At 38.4% G+C, this 13,803-nt stretch overlaps 1 pseudogene; it reads right to left on the minus strand.

The window, feature by feature from the left end:
* Nucleotides 1-1,068: 1,068 nt before the first annotated feature.
* LOC148565081 (uncharacterized) lies at nucleotides 1,069-2,730 on the minus strand (annotated as a pseudogene).
* Nucleotides 2,731-13,803: the final 11,073 nt, after the last annotated feature.

Below are 13,803 nucleotides of genomic sequence, written 5' to 3' on the forward strand. Positions count from 1 at the left end.
GCATTAAAGAAGCATGAGAGCATTCAAGCTAAAAGCATATGGATGCATATGATCATGAAGCACAATGCATTAAGATAAATGCTCAACATCCAATGTCAAGAGATTGCCTAATCAAAGAATAGGGTTCAAATCACATGGTGGCCAAATCATGCAATTCAAGAAGAGCTACGAGCTCGAAGGCAATTCTCATCACTTGGTATTTTTTCAAAAGGTAAGCATGAAGAACTCAAAACCAAGTAACAAAATATAACCTCAATCATAGAATCCAACAAAGATTATCTAAAAACATTCATGCTAAAATAGCATTTAGGCAATAAGGGATATAGCAATGTATAGTAAACAAAGTCAATACTCCAACACTTATGATGAAAAGAGAGAAAATAAAATGAAAACTAAACTAAAACTAACTAATCAACTAACTAACTAACTAATTTGTTAACTAAAATAAATGGTTGTCAATGGTGTTTGGAAGTGTTGGATGAGGGGTAGGAGAAAGGAGAAGGAAAGAAATAGAAAGAGGAGAAGAAAAGAAATGTGGTGAAGGAAGGAAATCCGCGCGTACGCGCGCATGCCGCGCGCGCGCGGATGGCTTATTTCGAGAGTGACGCGTACGCGTCATGTGCGCGAGCGCGCAAATAGGTTTGTGCCAAAGGCACAACGTTGGCGCGGCGCAGGCACAACTCTCTGGAAAATGTATGGAGGTTGGAACTTCTCAATCCACGCGTACGCATGTATGGCGCGCTCGCGTGGATGGTCCAAAACGCTTGATGCACGCGTACGCACGCAGTGCGCGTACGCGTGGATGGTGCTCTGTTTTTCAAAAACTTTTGCTATGTTTTTGCACCAATCCAAGCATTCTAAACCTCCAAACAGCTACCAAAATACCATAAAACCTTATTTAACATACTAAACTACCAATTAGACTCATTAAAACAATCAAAACAAGAGTTTAAACTAATTCTACCAATATGTACAAAAAGATAAATGAAAAGAAGTTACCATGGTGGGGTGTCTCCCACCTAGCACTTTTGTTTATTGTCCTTAAGTTGGACTTATGGGGAGCTTCTCTCAAGGTGGCTTGTGCTTGTACTCATCTTGGAACTTCCACCAATGCTTGGACTTCCAATAAGCTCCATCATTCAAGATTAATATCTCCAAGCTTTGATGGAGTTCTTCACAAACCATGGGCTCCCAATGTTGATCCTCATGTGTTCCCGTATCCTATATTTTGTCTTCACACCCATCTCCAAGTTGATTATCATTAATCCATGTGGGTGGTGAGCAAGGTGAATTCTCAACAAAGTGACTAAACATCCTTCTAGACCCATGTACTCTAGTTATACACCAACCTTTGCTATCAAGCTTTGGACATGTGACCATAATGAACCTAGAAGGATGCTTCCAACCACTAACCATCTCCTTTTTACTCTTAAAGCCACTAATTTTTCTAAGTTGACCATCCGTCTCAAGCAAACCATATTCAAGGGGAATAACAAAGCTTAAGTATAAGGAATTTACCCACTTGAATGAGAGAATGGATGGTGGTGGCTTGGGGAGAGGTATCTCCAATGTGCTTGCAAGCTCTACTCCCTTGTTTGCTTCCTTGTCAATCTCCACCTCTTCATAAACTTCTTCATTTTCAATCCTTTGTTCATCAACTTCCTCTAACTCTTCAACATCACTCAAGTCATAAATGGGAGGTTGAGAGAAATCTACCTCCACATCACTTTTAAATTCATTGGGAGAAGGTTCTTCAAATTCAAAGGATTCTTCACCAAGAAGATTGGGTGCATGATCTTCATCACCAAGGGAACTCAATTCTTGCTTCATTCTCTCCAAGTCTTCATATAGAATATGCCTCGGAGGTTGTGCACATTCCTCCTCAACATCAAATTTACTCTTCTTGGAGGGATTTTCTTTGATTTTAGCTTCCCATGGAGGTTCCGCATCTCCTAAGTCTTCAACCACTTCTTCCTTTTCTTTAATAATCATAGGCTCCTCCAATTGTTCTAACACAAAGTAGCATTCCTCCTTTTCCACCGGAGTTTCCAATCTTTCCTTCATGCTATGCTCTTTAATTGGTTCTCCACATGTGACCATGGGAGTGCTTTGAGTGCTCAAGCATTGGGAGGCTAAAATGCTTACTACCTTGGTCAAGGTAGCCATAAATTCTAGTGTCTCCCTTTGCATTTCTCCTTGCCCTTGAAGTATAAGGCCAAAGGTTTCATCCATTGAGAATTGGGGTGGATAAGAGGGTTCATTGTCTTGGAGAAAGAGTTCATTATAGGAAGGTGGTTCTTCTTGGTAAGGTGGTGGTGTGTATTGAGGTGGTTCTTGGGAGTAGTAATCTTGGAATTGTGGTTCCATGTATGGCTCATATGGTTCAAAAGGAGGTTGGTATGGTAGGTAAGGATCATGGTCATATGGGGGTGTTTGTTGAAAATAGACTTGTGAGTGTGGTTGAGGTTCATGTTGAGGATATGACTCATAGGCATATGGTGGTGGTTCTTGAAAGTCACAAGGAGATTCACCATAGCCATTGGATTGATATGCATCATAGAATGGCTCTTCTTCATAGTGCATTGGTGGAGGTTGTTGCCAAGAGGATTGATCATAAGTATATGGCTCCTCCCACCTTTGGTTATCCCATCCTTGACACACATCTTCATTGTAGCTCCCATCACCTACAACATAGTTGTAATCACACTCATAGCCAAAATGAGAATTCATGGTGAAAAGATAAAATAAAAACAAAAGCTAATAGGAAACAAAAGAAACAAAATTCTACAACTAGCAAATAAAGCAAAAAGCAAGATATTCACACTATTCACATATGTACAATAACCAATAACATAACACCATTGCAATTCCCCGGCAACGGCACCATTTTGACGAATGGATTTTTGACGGTTTAGAATTCACAAATGAATTCTCGTTGCAAGTATAGTTTCTAAACCAAGCAATAATCCTTTCATACAAAAGATTGTTTGTCACAAGTAAAAAACCCCTAAATTTATAAACCGAAGTATTGGAACCTCGGGTCGTTCTCCCTAGGAATTGTAATGAAGTGTCTTGTTATTGGTTGTGAATTATATTTGGGGTTTTTAAGCTTTTGGACAAGAAATATAAATGGCAAAGAAAATAAACTAACAACTAACAAAGCTCTTGGCAAGATATGAGAACTAGAAGTCCTATCCTAGTTATCCTTCTCAATTGTGATGAGAATTGTTCATTGCTACCACTTAGTTAACCCTTACTAAAGAAAGGAAAGTCAAGTGGATGAATTGACTTGAGCCACAAGTCCTAGCCAACTCCCAAGGAAAGACTAGCTTTAGTGCACTCCAAACCAATTAGCAATCTCTCCAATTATCAATCAACAAAGGAATTAGATAACTCAAGTGTCACTAATTACTCTACCTAGGCCAAGAGGAACAAAATCTAACTAATAGCTATAAGAGATATTTCATCAAAAACATAGAGTGCAATACAAGTGAACACATAAATTTGCAAGAATTAAAGAGAGATCTAACTACAAAGGCAAGAGGTCCACAATAGAAAACTAAATCAATCATGAAACAACAAAGAACTTACCAATTGCATTGAAGGAGAAATGTAGATCTACAAAAGAGAATTCACAAACTACAAACAAAGGAATTACATTAGAAGAAGAATCCTACAAGTGCAATAGAGGAGAGGAACGAAAATTAGAAGAGAGAATAAGAAGAAATAGATCTAGATCTAAGAACTAATCTAATCCTAATCCTAGAGAGAAGAGAGAGTTTCTCTCTCTAGAAACTAACTACAAAGCTAAACTAAACTAATTGATAACTAACACATGTTTCCCTCTTCACTCCTTGGGTTAAATAGCATCAGAAATGAGTTGGATTGGGCCCACAAGGCTTCAGAATTCGCTGGCCACGTTTTGCTTTAAGTGAACCAGGTGGCAGCAACGGCGCGTGCACGTACTATGCGCGCACGCGTCATCATGAGCGGTTCAAGCATAGCAAATCTTATATCGTTTCGAAGCCCCGGATGTTAGCTTCCAACCCAACTGGAACCGCATCATTTGGACCTCTGTAGCTCAAGTTATGGCCGATTAAGTGCGAAGAGGTCGGCTTGACAGCTTTCCGGTTCTTCCATTTCTTCATGAGTTCTCCAACTTTTCATGCTTTCTTTCTTCATTCCCTTGATCCAATCTTTGCCTCCTAAACCTTAAATCACTTAACAAACATATCAAGGCATCTAATAGAATCAAGGTGAATTAAATTTAGCTATTTTGAGTCCTAAAAAGCATGTTTTCACATTCAAGCACAATTAAAGGAGAATATACAAAACCATGCTATTTCTTGAATAAATATGGGTAAAAGGTGATAAAATCCCCAAAAATCAATACAAAACAAACCGTCAAATTGGGGTTTGTCATGTATCCGGTGGTAATACTGGAAAACAAAGTGCTTAGGGCCACGTCCAAGACTCATAAAATAGCTGTGTTCAAGAATCATCATACTGAACTAGGAGAGTCAATAACACTATCTAAACTCTGAGTTCCTATAGAAGCCAATCATTCTGAACTTCAATGGATAAAGTGAGATGCCAAAACTATTCAAGAGGCAAAAAGCTACAAGTCCCGCTCATCTGATTGGAGCTATGTTTCATTGATAGTTTGGAATTTATAGTATATTCTCTTCTTTTTATCCTATTTGATTTTCAGTTGCTTGGGGACAAGCAACAATTTAAGTTTGGTGTTGTGATGAGCGGATAATTTATACGCTTTTTGGCATTGTTTTTAGTATGTTTTTAGTAGAATCTAGTTACTTTTAGGGATGTTTTCATTAGTTTTTATGTTAAATTCACATTTCTGGACTTTACTATGAGTTTGTGTGTTTTTCTGTGATTTCAGGTATTTTCTGGCTGAAATTGAGGGACTTGAGCAAAAATCAGATTCAGAGGTTGAAGAAGGACTACTGATGCTATTGGATTCTGACCTCCCTGCACTCAAAGTGTATTTTCTGGAGCTACAGAACTCAAAATGGCGCTCTTCCAATTGCGTTGGAAAGTAGACATCCAGAGCTTTCCAGAAATATATAATAGTCTATACTTTGGCCAAGAATAGATGACGCAAACTGGCATTCAACACCAACTCTCTGCCCAATTCTGGCGTCCAGCGCCAGAAAAGGATCCAAAACCAGAGTTGAACGCCCAAACTGGCACAAATGCTGGCGTTCAGCTCCAAGAAGGACCTCTACATGTGCAACACTCAAGCTCAGCCCAAGCACACACCAAGTGGGCCCCGGAAGTGGATTTATGCATCAATTACTTATTTCTGTAAACCCTAGTGACTAGTTTATTATAAATAGGACCTTTTACTATTGCATTAGACATCTTTGGACGCCTGGTTCTTAGATCAGAGGAGCTGGCCATTCGGCCATGCCTGGACCTTTCACTTATGTATATTTAACGGTAGAGTTTCTACACTCCATAGATTAAGGTGTGGAGCTCTGCTGTTCCTCAAAGATTATTGCAAAGTACTACTGTTCTCTATTCAATTCATCTTATTTCGCTTCTAAGATATTCATTCACACTTCAACCTGAATGTGATGAACGTGACAATCATCATCATTCCCCATGAACGCGTGCCTGACAACCACTTCCGTTCTACTTTCGATTGAATGAGTGTCTCTTAGATCTCTTAACCAGAATCTTCGTGGTATAAGCTTGATTGATGGCGGCATTCAAGAGAATCCGAAAAGTCTAAACCTTGTCTGTGGTATTCCGAGTAGGATTCAATGATTTAATGACTGTGACGAGCTTCAAACTCGCGATTGCTGGGCGTAGTGACAGACGCAAAAAGATAGTAAATCCTATTCCAGTATGATCGAGAACCGACAGATGAATAGCCGTGCCGTGACAGGGTGCGTTGACCATGTTCACTGAGAGGATAGGATGTAACCATTGACAAGGGTGACGCCTCCAGACGATTAGCCGTGCCGTGACAGGGTATTTGGATCATTTTCCCGAGAGAAGACCGAAAGTAGCCATTGACAATGGTGATGCATTACATAAAGCCAGCCATGGAAAGGAGTAAGACTGATTGGATGAAGATAGCAGGAAAGCAGAGGTTCAGAGGAACGAAAGCATCTCTATTTGCTTATCTGAAATTCTCACCAATGATTTTCATAAGTATTTCTATCACTATTTTATTAATTATTTTCTAAAACCCCATTACTATTTTATATCCGCCTGACTGAGATTTACAAGGTGACCATAGCTTGCTTCATACCAACAATCTCTGTGGGATTCGACCCTTACTCACGTAAGGTATTACTTGGACGACCCAGTGCACTTGCTGGTTAGTTGTGCGAAGTTGTGAACCATGGTATTGGCATCATGTTTTTTTGGTGCCATTACCAGGGAAAGAAAGAGCGATGAATTTTACATAATCAAAGTGTAATCACAATTTCTGCGCACCAGAGATCTATTTCAATTCAAATTATCTTCTGCTCTTTTACTTGTTGCAATTTACTCTTGTTTAGATACTGCAATCCCAGCTTCCTAAGCTCTTTAATATTCAAGCAATTTACATTTCTTGCACTCTAAGCTTCTGCAATTTACATTTCTTGCACTCTAAGTTTCTGCCATTTACTTTACTTGTTATTTAAGATTCAGCACTTCTACTTTCTGTTCTCTTTGATTTACTGCAATTTTCCCTTCTCCCTTTACAATTCATGCAATTTAGCTTCTGTCAATTACAAATCACTCAAATCAACTCTTGTTTGCTTGACTAAATCAACTATTAAACTAAAATTGCTCAATCCTTCAATCCCTGTGGGATCGACCTCACTCACGTGAGTTATTATTATTTGATGCGACCCGGTACACTTGCCGGTGAGTTAGGTGTTGGAATTCATTTCCAACCCATCAAGTTTTTGGCGCCGTTGCCGGGGATTGATTAGGTTGACAATGATTAAGTGAGATGGTGATATAGATTAAGCATTTTTTTTGTTTTCAGCTAACACATTAACTGTTTGAATTTTTGCCTAAGCTAACCAAAACTTCACTCTAGCAATAGATTGAAGTGTTACTGGTTTTCTAGTTCTGTGTGTTTCTTGTGTTTTTCCTTGCTGAGTATACGACAGAAGCAATTTTCTTCTATTGATCTTTCAAGCCTATTAACTGTTTGACACATTGTGTCAACTAACCCTCTAACCACATTTTGGCATGAGTATATTCAATCTTCATTTGGACTGATTGTGATTGTGCAGATCATGGAGGAGAACCCAACAAATCCTAGTTATTGTGGTAGTAGTGTCCTTACCCTAGATGACAATGTAACCCATGAATTGAAGCATCCGCTCATCACCATGAACAAAGTTGCTCAATGGCTTGAAGCCTTCCCACAAGGAAGCATCACCGGATGGGAGGATCTAGTGAGTGAATTCCTGGCCAAGTTGAAGCCACCCCAGGAAATTGGTAAGCTAGAGGCGGAAATGCAACCATCCACACAAGAGAAGGGAGTGATGGAAATTGAAGGTGTAAGTGCAATCATGGCCCAAAACAAGCAGATACACCAACAACTTCAGCAACAAATGAAGCTGATGGTCAGAAAAATCAATGAGCTGCAAACTGCTATAGTAAATGCACACAACCCACCTCAAAACTCACATGGTTGGAATTAATCTAAAAAAGGTTTTGGAGCAATTAACTATGAGCAACAAAGTCCTGAGCGATTACACTCTCCAAACAGTACCTCAAGCCTGTTCCAACACAAGTCTCAGGATGAGGTATACAACCCACCCTGGAGGACTCATTCCAACTGGAGGAGTGAGCACCAAAATCAAGGACCAAGGGACCTCAATTACAACAACCCCAACTTCACAAACCAGCACAAACACCACCTTATCAACAACAACAACTACACACCACCACAACACACATACTTCCAACCCCATCACACTTCACAATTCTCCCAAAACAACTTTCAACAACCATCCCATTTAACGCAACCACAACCGAATCCAAACTTCCAAAGAATCTGTAGTCTAGAGATAAGGATGGAGAAATTCATGAAAATTCAATAAATGGCAATACAAGATCAGGAAGCAGCAAGGAAAGATCAAGTCACAAAAAGTAGAGACCAAGAAGCCTCAATCAGAAAACTTGAGAGGCAAATAGAACAAATGGCTAAACACATTGCAGAAAAGGGTGAGAAAAGGACAAATATCCTCCCCAGGGCCACTGAAAACAACCCGAAAGATGACAAAAAAAACTGCTAGGTGGGAGAAATGGAAAGCAATCATAGAGGAAAGTGACAGGGCTATGGAAAAAGAAACAATCATCCAAGAAAAGCACCACAGAGAAGTTCCACAAGAAGAAACAGAGGAAAGGAAGCCCACAGCAAGAGGAAAAAATCAAAGGCAACAGGATTTTCAACTTCCATGATCAAAGAATGGAGGATGTCATGCTAATGACAATAAAGAAGCGCTTGTTGGGAGGCAACCCAACCTGAGGTAGTTTTCTTTCCATAGCTATGTCAATAAAAAGGCTAAGTAGCTTTATCTATATTGCAAGGAGCTAAGTTTCGTGTTGAACACTAAAACAATTTAAGGGAGAATGAAGAATGCTAAGTTTGGTGTTCCACCAAAAATCTCATTTAAAAACACATTCTCACCATCTGCATAAAGGGTTGCTAGTGCCAAGCAATCAAAGAAACTACTTAACCAATGTCTGTTTTCTAGATTTTAGTCTTATTGCCTTTAGCAAAGAAAAAGAGTTTCACATATGGTTAATTTGATGCATGAGAACCATTGGCAAGGTACTAAGTTTGGCGTTCCCACACCAAAGTAAGTTCAAAAGACCACAAATAATTCATGCATGCTAACCACTTCTTCTTTCAAGTGCTTGGGGAACAAGCAACTTTCAACATCATTGCAGAGGTTTATCCAAGTTTTTGGAAGGATTAAGCATCATCAACCAAAGAGATAAAGAGGAATGTGAAGACCAGTGATGATGATGATGAGGAGTAAAGCATGTAAACTCCAAAAGTTTGTATTGTTAAGTGATTATTTTGCATCAGACACTGCTATGATTGAAAGTGATATTGTACCCCTGTCTGTCTGTCTGTCTAGTATAGTTTTTCTGTAATTCAATAATTGAGATGCTTGATTATTCACAACCCTATACTCTCCAACCTTGCTTGCACTCAATGTCTCAAAAAGGCATCACATAACAGTTTTTTGAAAAGAAGGATTGAAGAATTAAACAGTTTTGAGGCAAGCAAAAGATTAGGAGAAGTGGTGGTTCTAGTTGTATGATTATGAATTGAGGTTGCATGCTTATGAAAACTTGCATGGGAGCTCATAGGCAGGACATGGAGTTCAAAGAAGTATTTTAGAGATTCTCAAACATTTATTGATCCAAGAAGCAGCAAACTAAAGAAAATAAAGAAAATACAAAAACAAAAGAGCATGGCCCAAAGTTCTGAGCATCAAATACTAGGCAAAAAAGAAGAAAGAAACAAGAACTCAAAGAGTTATTAAATTATCCTAGTAAATGCTTGTGGTCGAATTATGTCAAAGAGAGAGGCTTGAGCAAGTAAATCCTTAGGGGTGCTTTAACACCTAATACCTTAAAACCAACTGGTTTAGGAGTATTGATTGAAAGCTTATTTAAAGAGCCGCTTTGAGACATGACACTTAGAGTCAAGGCCAAAACACAGAAATCATAAGCTGCTTCAAGGTGATTACCTATAGAGAGATCTCCATGATATCATTTGGATAAAAGTCCTAAGACCTAAGACTTCCAAGATGTAGGGACTAGTAAGCACTGAAGCCCTTGCATGAGCATATAATTTAGAGTTCACCCCACTGTCACTTAATCACTTCACTCACAGGATATTACATGTTATTCTTCAATCCACTTATATTGAAAGAACCTTTGGACATAAATCTCTTTTCTTGCTTGGGGACAAGAAAGATTTAAGTTTGGTGTTGTGATGACAAGTCATCATATGATAGCTTTGCAAGAATTTTTTCACTTGTTTCATTAGTTTTTATGCATGTCTTGCATTGTAAGTTAGTAATTTGGAGTGGAATTGCATGGTTTATTTGAATCAATTAACCACCCTTTAATTGGCATAAGATCATGAGGTTTAAGCTTGAATTAATTGATTTTTAAATGAATTTTAAACCTTGTGAATTTGGTGATACTTTGATTGGTTGTTTTGATTACTTGTAGGTGAAGAAAAGAAAAAAAATGAGAAAAGCGTGGCCTAGGGAGAGTGCTCAAAGAAAGAGAAGCGTGGCCCAAAGGAAGAAAATCGTGGCTCAAAACAAGGAGCAAGAGCACAAAGCTCTTGCCAAGAGCTTAGAGCTCTTGTGGAGAGCTTTACTTCAAAAATCAAAGGCCAAGCAAAGAGCAAGAGCACAAAGCTCTTGCCAAGAGCCTAGAGCTCTTGCCAAGAGACTAACCAAGCGCTACAAGGAATAAGGAAGCAAGGCAAACTCAAAACTCAGCTCTTGCCAAGAGCTTTGCCAAGAGCTTTTTTGGGCTTTCTTTGAAGAAAATCAAGGAAGAAAAGCTCACCAATGCACTCACCAAGGTTTGAACTCAAGACCAAAGGGGGAGAGTGTAATGCTACCTTACAAGGAAAACAAGCCAAAATTGGCTTGTTTTCACTCCAGGAGATTCGAACCCAAGGCATGAGAGAAGGTTGAAACGCTACTTTGCAAGAGAAACAAGCCAAAATTGGCTTGTTTTCACTCACCAAGAATCGAACCGGGCACTTCAAGGAAGCAAGGCATTAGGTGCTACTTAGTTGTAAGAGAAAATGGCCAGCATTAGCTCTCCCTGGGTATCGAACCTTGGAACCTCAAGAGGCAAGCAAAGCTCTTGCCAAGAGCTTAGAGCTCTTGCAAAGAGCTTAATTTCCTTGTCATAATGAGAAATGCGTGCAACACTTTGGAAGAAAGAGAACCAAGGCTCGACTCTTGGTAACACCTGAGCTTTGCCTTGGGAGCATGCCATGGGCCAAAAATCCATCGAAAATCAAATTTAATTCATTTCTTCACCAAATTTTAGGGCCTTCCCAAATTCTTAGATCCAAATTAGGAAGTGTATAAATAGGTGTTAGTGAGATGAACGAGGGACTTTTACTTTTTACTTTTTTTGAATTTTGATTGGAGAACTTTTTCATTTTAGCTTTTGTTTGGAGTTTTCATTTTTCTAAAAACTTTGGCTTGACTTGGGAAGGAGAATTGAGTTCTCTTCCTCTGGGTTTTCTTGTTTTCTTTTCTGCAAAGCTTTGTTTGAGTCTTAAGTGTGAAGAATTGAGGAAATTCTGTCTCACTCTCCTCTTAAGATCTCTTTGTTCAATTTACTGCATAATTCAAGAATTTGTATTCTTCTTTACTGAAATTCATCTTCAATTCTCTTTAAATTGTCTTCTAGATTGGATCAAGGAAGGTAGTGAGATCTAGACTTAGTTTTCTAGTCTCTTGACCCCTGAGATCTTGCATTTCCATTTAGTTTATCTGCTAAATGCTTCTACAAGCAAATTTACCTTTCTATTTGAGATTATTTCAATTCAAATTATCTTCTGCTCTTTTACTTTTTGCAATTTACTCTTCTTTGTTTAGATACTGCAATCCCAGCTCCCTAAGCCCTTTAATATTCAAGCAATTTATATTTCTTGCACTCTAAGTTTCTGCAATTTACATTTCTTGCTCTCTAAGTTTCTGCCATTTACTTTACTTGTTCTTTAAGATTCAGCACTTCTACTTTTTGTTCTCTTTGATTTACTGCAATCCTCCCTTCTCCCTTTACAATTCATGCAATTTAGCTTCTGTCAATTACAAATCACTCAAATCAACTCTTGTTTGCTTGACTAAATCAACCACTAAACTAAAATTGCTCAATACTTCAATCCCTGTGGGATCGACCTCACTCATGTGAGTTATTATTACTTGATGCGACCCGATACACTTGTCGGTGAGTTAGGTGTTGGAATTCATTTCCAACCCATCATCACACAACACCCAAGCTTGGAAAACAAAGAAGTGAAGCTGGAAAAAGGATTGTCACCAAGAAACAAAGGACCATATCCATGAAAAAGAAAAGGTCAATTAATGAATGGATTTTTGATGGTATAGAATTTCATAATTGAAATCTCGTCGAAGTATAGTTCCTAAAATAACAATAATCCTTTCATACAAACATTTGTTTGTCACAAGTACAAACCCCTAAAATTATAAACCGAAGTATTTAAACCTCGGGTCGTCTCTCAAAGGAATTGCAGGGTTGTGTTCTTGTTATTGGTCATGGACATGTATATTTTGGTGTTTTGAGTAGGAGACAAGGAAATTAAATAATAAAGGAAATAAAATGACAAAAAGGTCTTGGAAAGGTTTGGTGGTCAAGGATCTCTATCCTTATTGCTAACCACAATATGATAATTGCAAGGATCAATCCCACTAAGTCATCCTCTAACAAGTAAAGGAAAGTCAAATGAGCTATATCAATCCAAGACCATAAGTCCTAGCTATTCACTAATTGAATTAATGAGAACTAGAGTCAATGGCTATCAACTATCAATCACTTGGACATTAGCAACTCAAGAATTTCTATGTTACCTTCCCAAGCCAAGAACATAAAATTCTACTATAACATCTTCTCAAGCATTTTGACAAACACTTGGAAGGCATAAAGGAAAGCATAGTAAATTGACAATAAGAATGAAATCTAACAACAATTATTGCAAGGAATTAACAACAATAATAAAAAAGAACATTATTGATATGAATTAACTCAAATTGAATTGAAAGAAAGTAGAAGAAACAAGAGTAGATCAACAACAAATATGGAAATAGAGTAGAAGAAATTACAACAAAAGAATAGAAGAATAACATGTAACAACAAAGAATTGAGAAGTAGAAGTAGAAGAGAGCATGAATTAAAATCTAGATCTAAGATTATTGAACTAAACCTAATCCTAATTCCTAGAGAGAAGTGAGAGCTTCTCTCTCTAAAACTAACTTTAAACTAATCCCAATGTCCCTAATGATGGAATGCATGTGAGTGATTGTGAATTCATGTATATTCCTTCAATCCTTGGTTCTTTAAAGCAATTTGGCGCCAAAGTTGGTTGCAGACTGGGCCCCACAGCTCTCAAAATTTGTTGGGCACGTTTTCCTCTTAAAAGTCACGTGCGGCCACCGACGCTTACGCGTACATCACGCGTGCGCGTCCCTTGAGTCTTCGCGATCCTCGCCTGCGCGTACAGTGCGCGTGCGCGTGGATGAATATATCCAAATCTTTGGCTTTTTCATGTGTTCTCCACTTTGCATGCTTTTCTCTTCACTCCTTTGATCCATTCCTAGCCTTTTCAATCATGTAATCACTAGCAAACTCATCAAGGCATCTAGTGGGATCAAAGGTGAATTAAAATCATCAAATTCAAGGTCTAAAAAGTATGTTTTCACACTTAAGCACAATTTAAGGGAGAATCACAAAACCATGCTATTTCATTGAATAAAAGTGAGAAAAGGTTGATAAAATGCTCTAAATTCAACACATGATAAACCCTAAAAAGGGGGTTTATCAACCTCCCCACCCTTAAACCATAGCATGTCCTCATGCTATACCAAGAATGAAGTAAAGGGTATGGCATTTATTCAATGGAACTAAACTATATTCAAACTATCTAAATGCAACTACCTATATGAATACAATTGCCTGGTCAAAACAAATCAACTTCCAAGAGATATATGTAAGCATGATGGTTAAAGTAGTGAAAATTGAAATCCAACC

The sequence above is a fragment of the Arachis ipaensis genome, chromosome B5, assembly GCF_059453495.1.
Source record: "Arachis ipaensis isolate K30076 ecotype BB chromosome B5, ASM5945349v1, whole genome shotgun sequence".
NCBI classification, from domain to species: domain Eukaryota; kingdom Viridiplantae; phylum Streptophyta; class Magnoliopsida; order Fabales; family Fabaceae; genus Arachis; species Arachis ipaensis.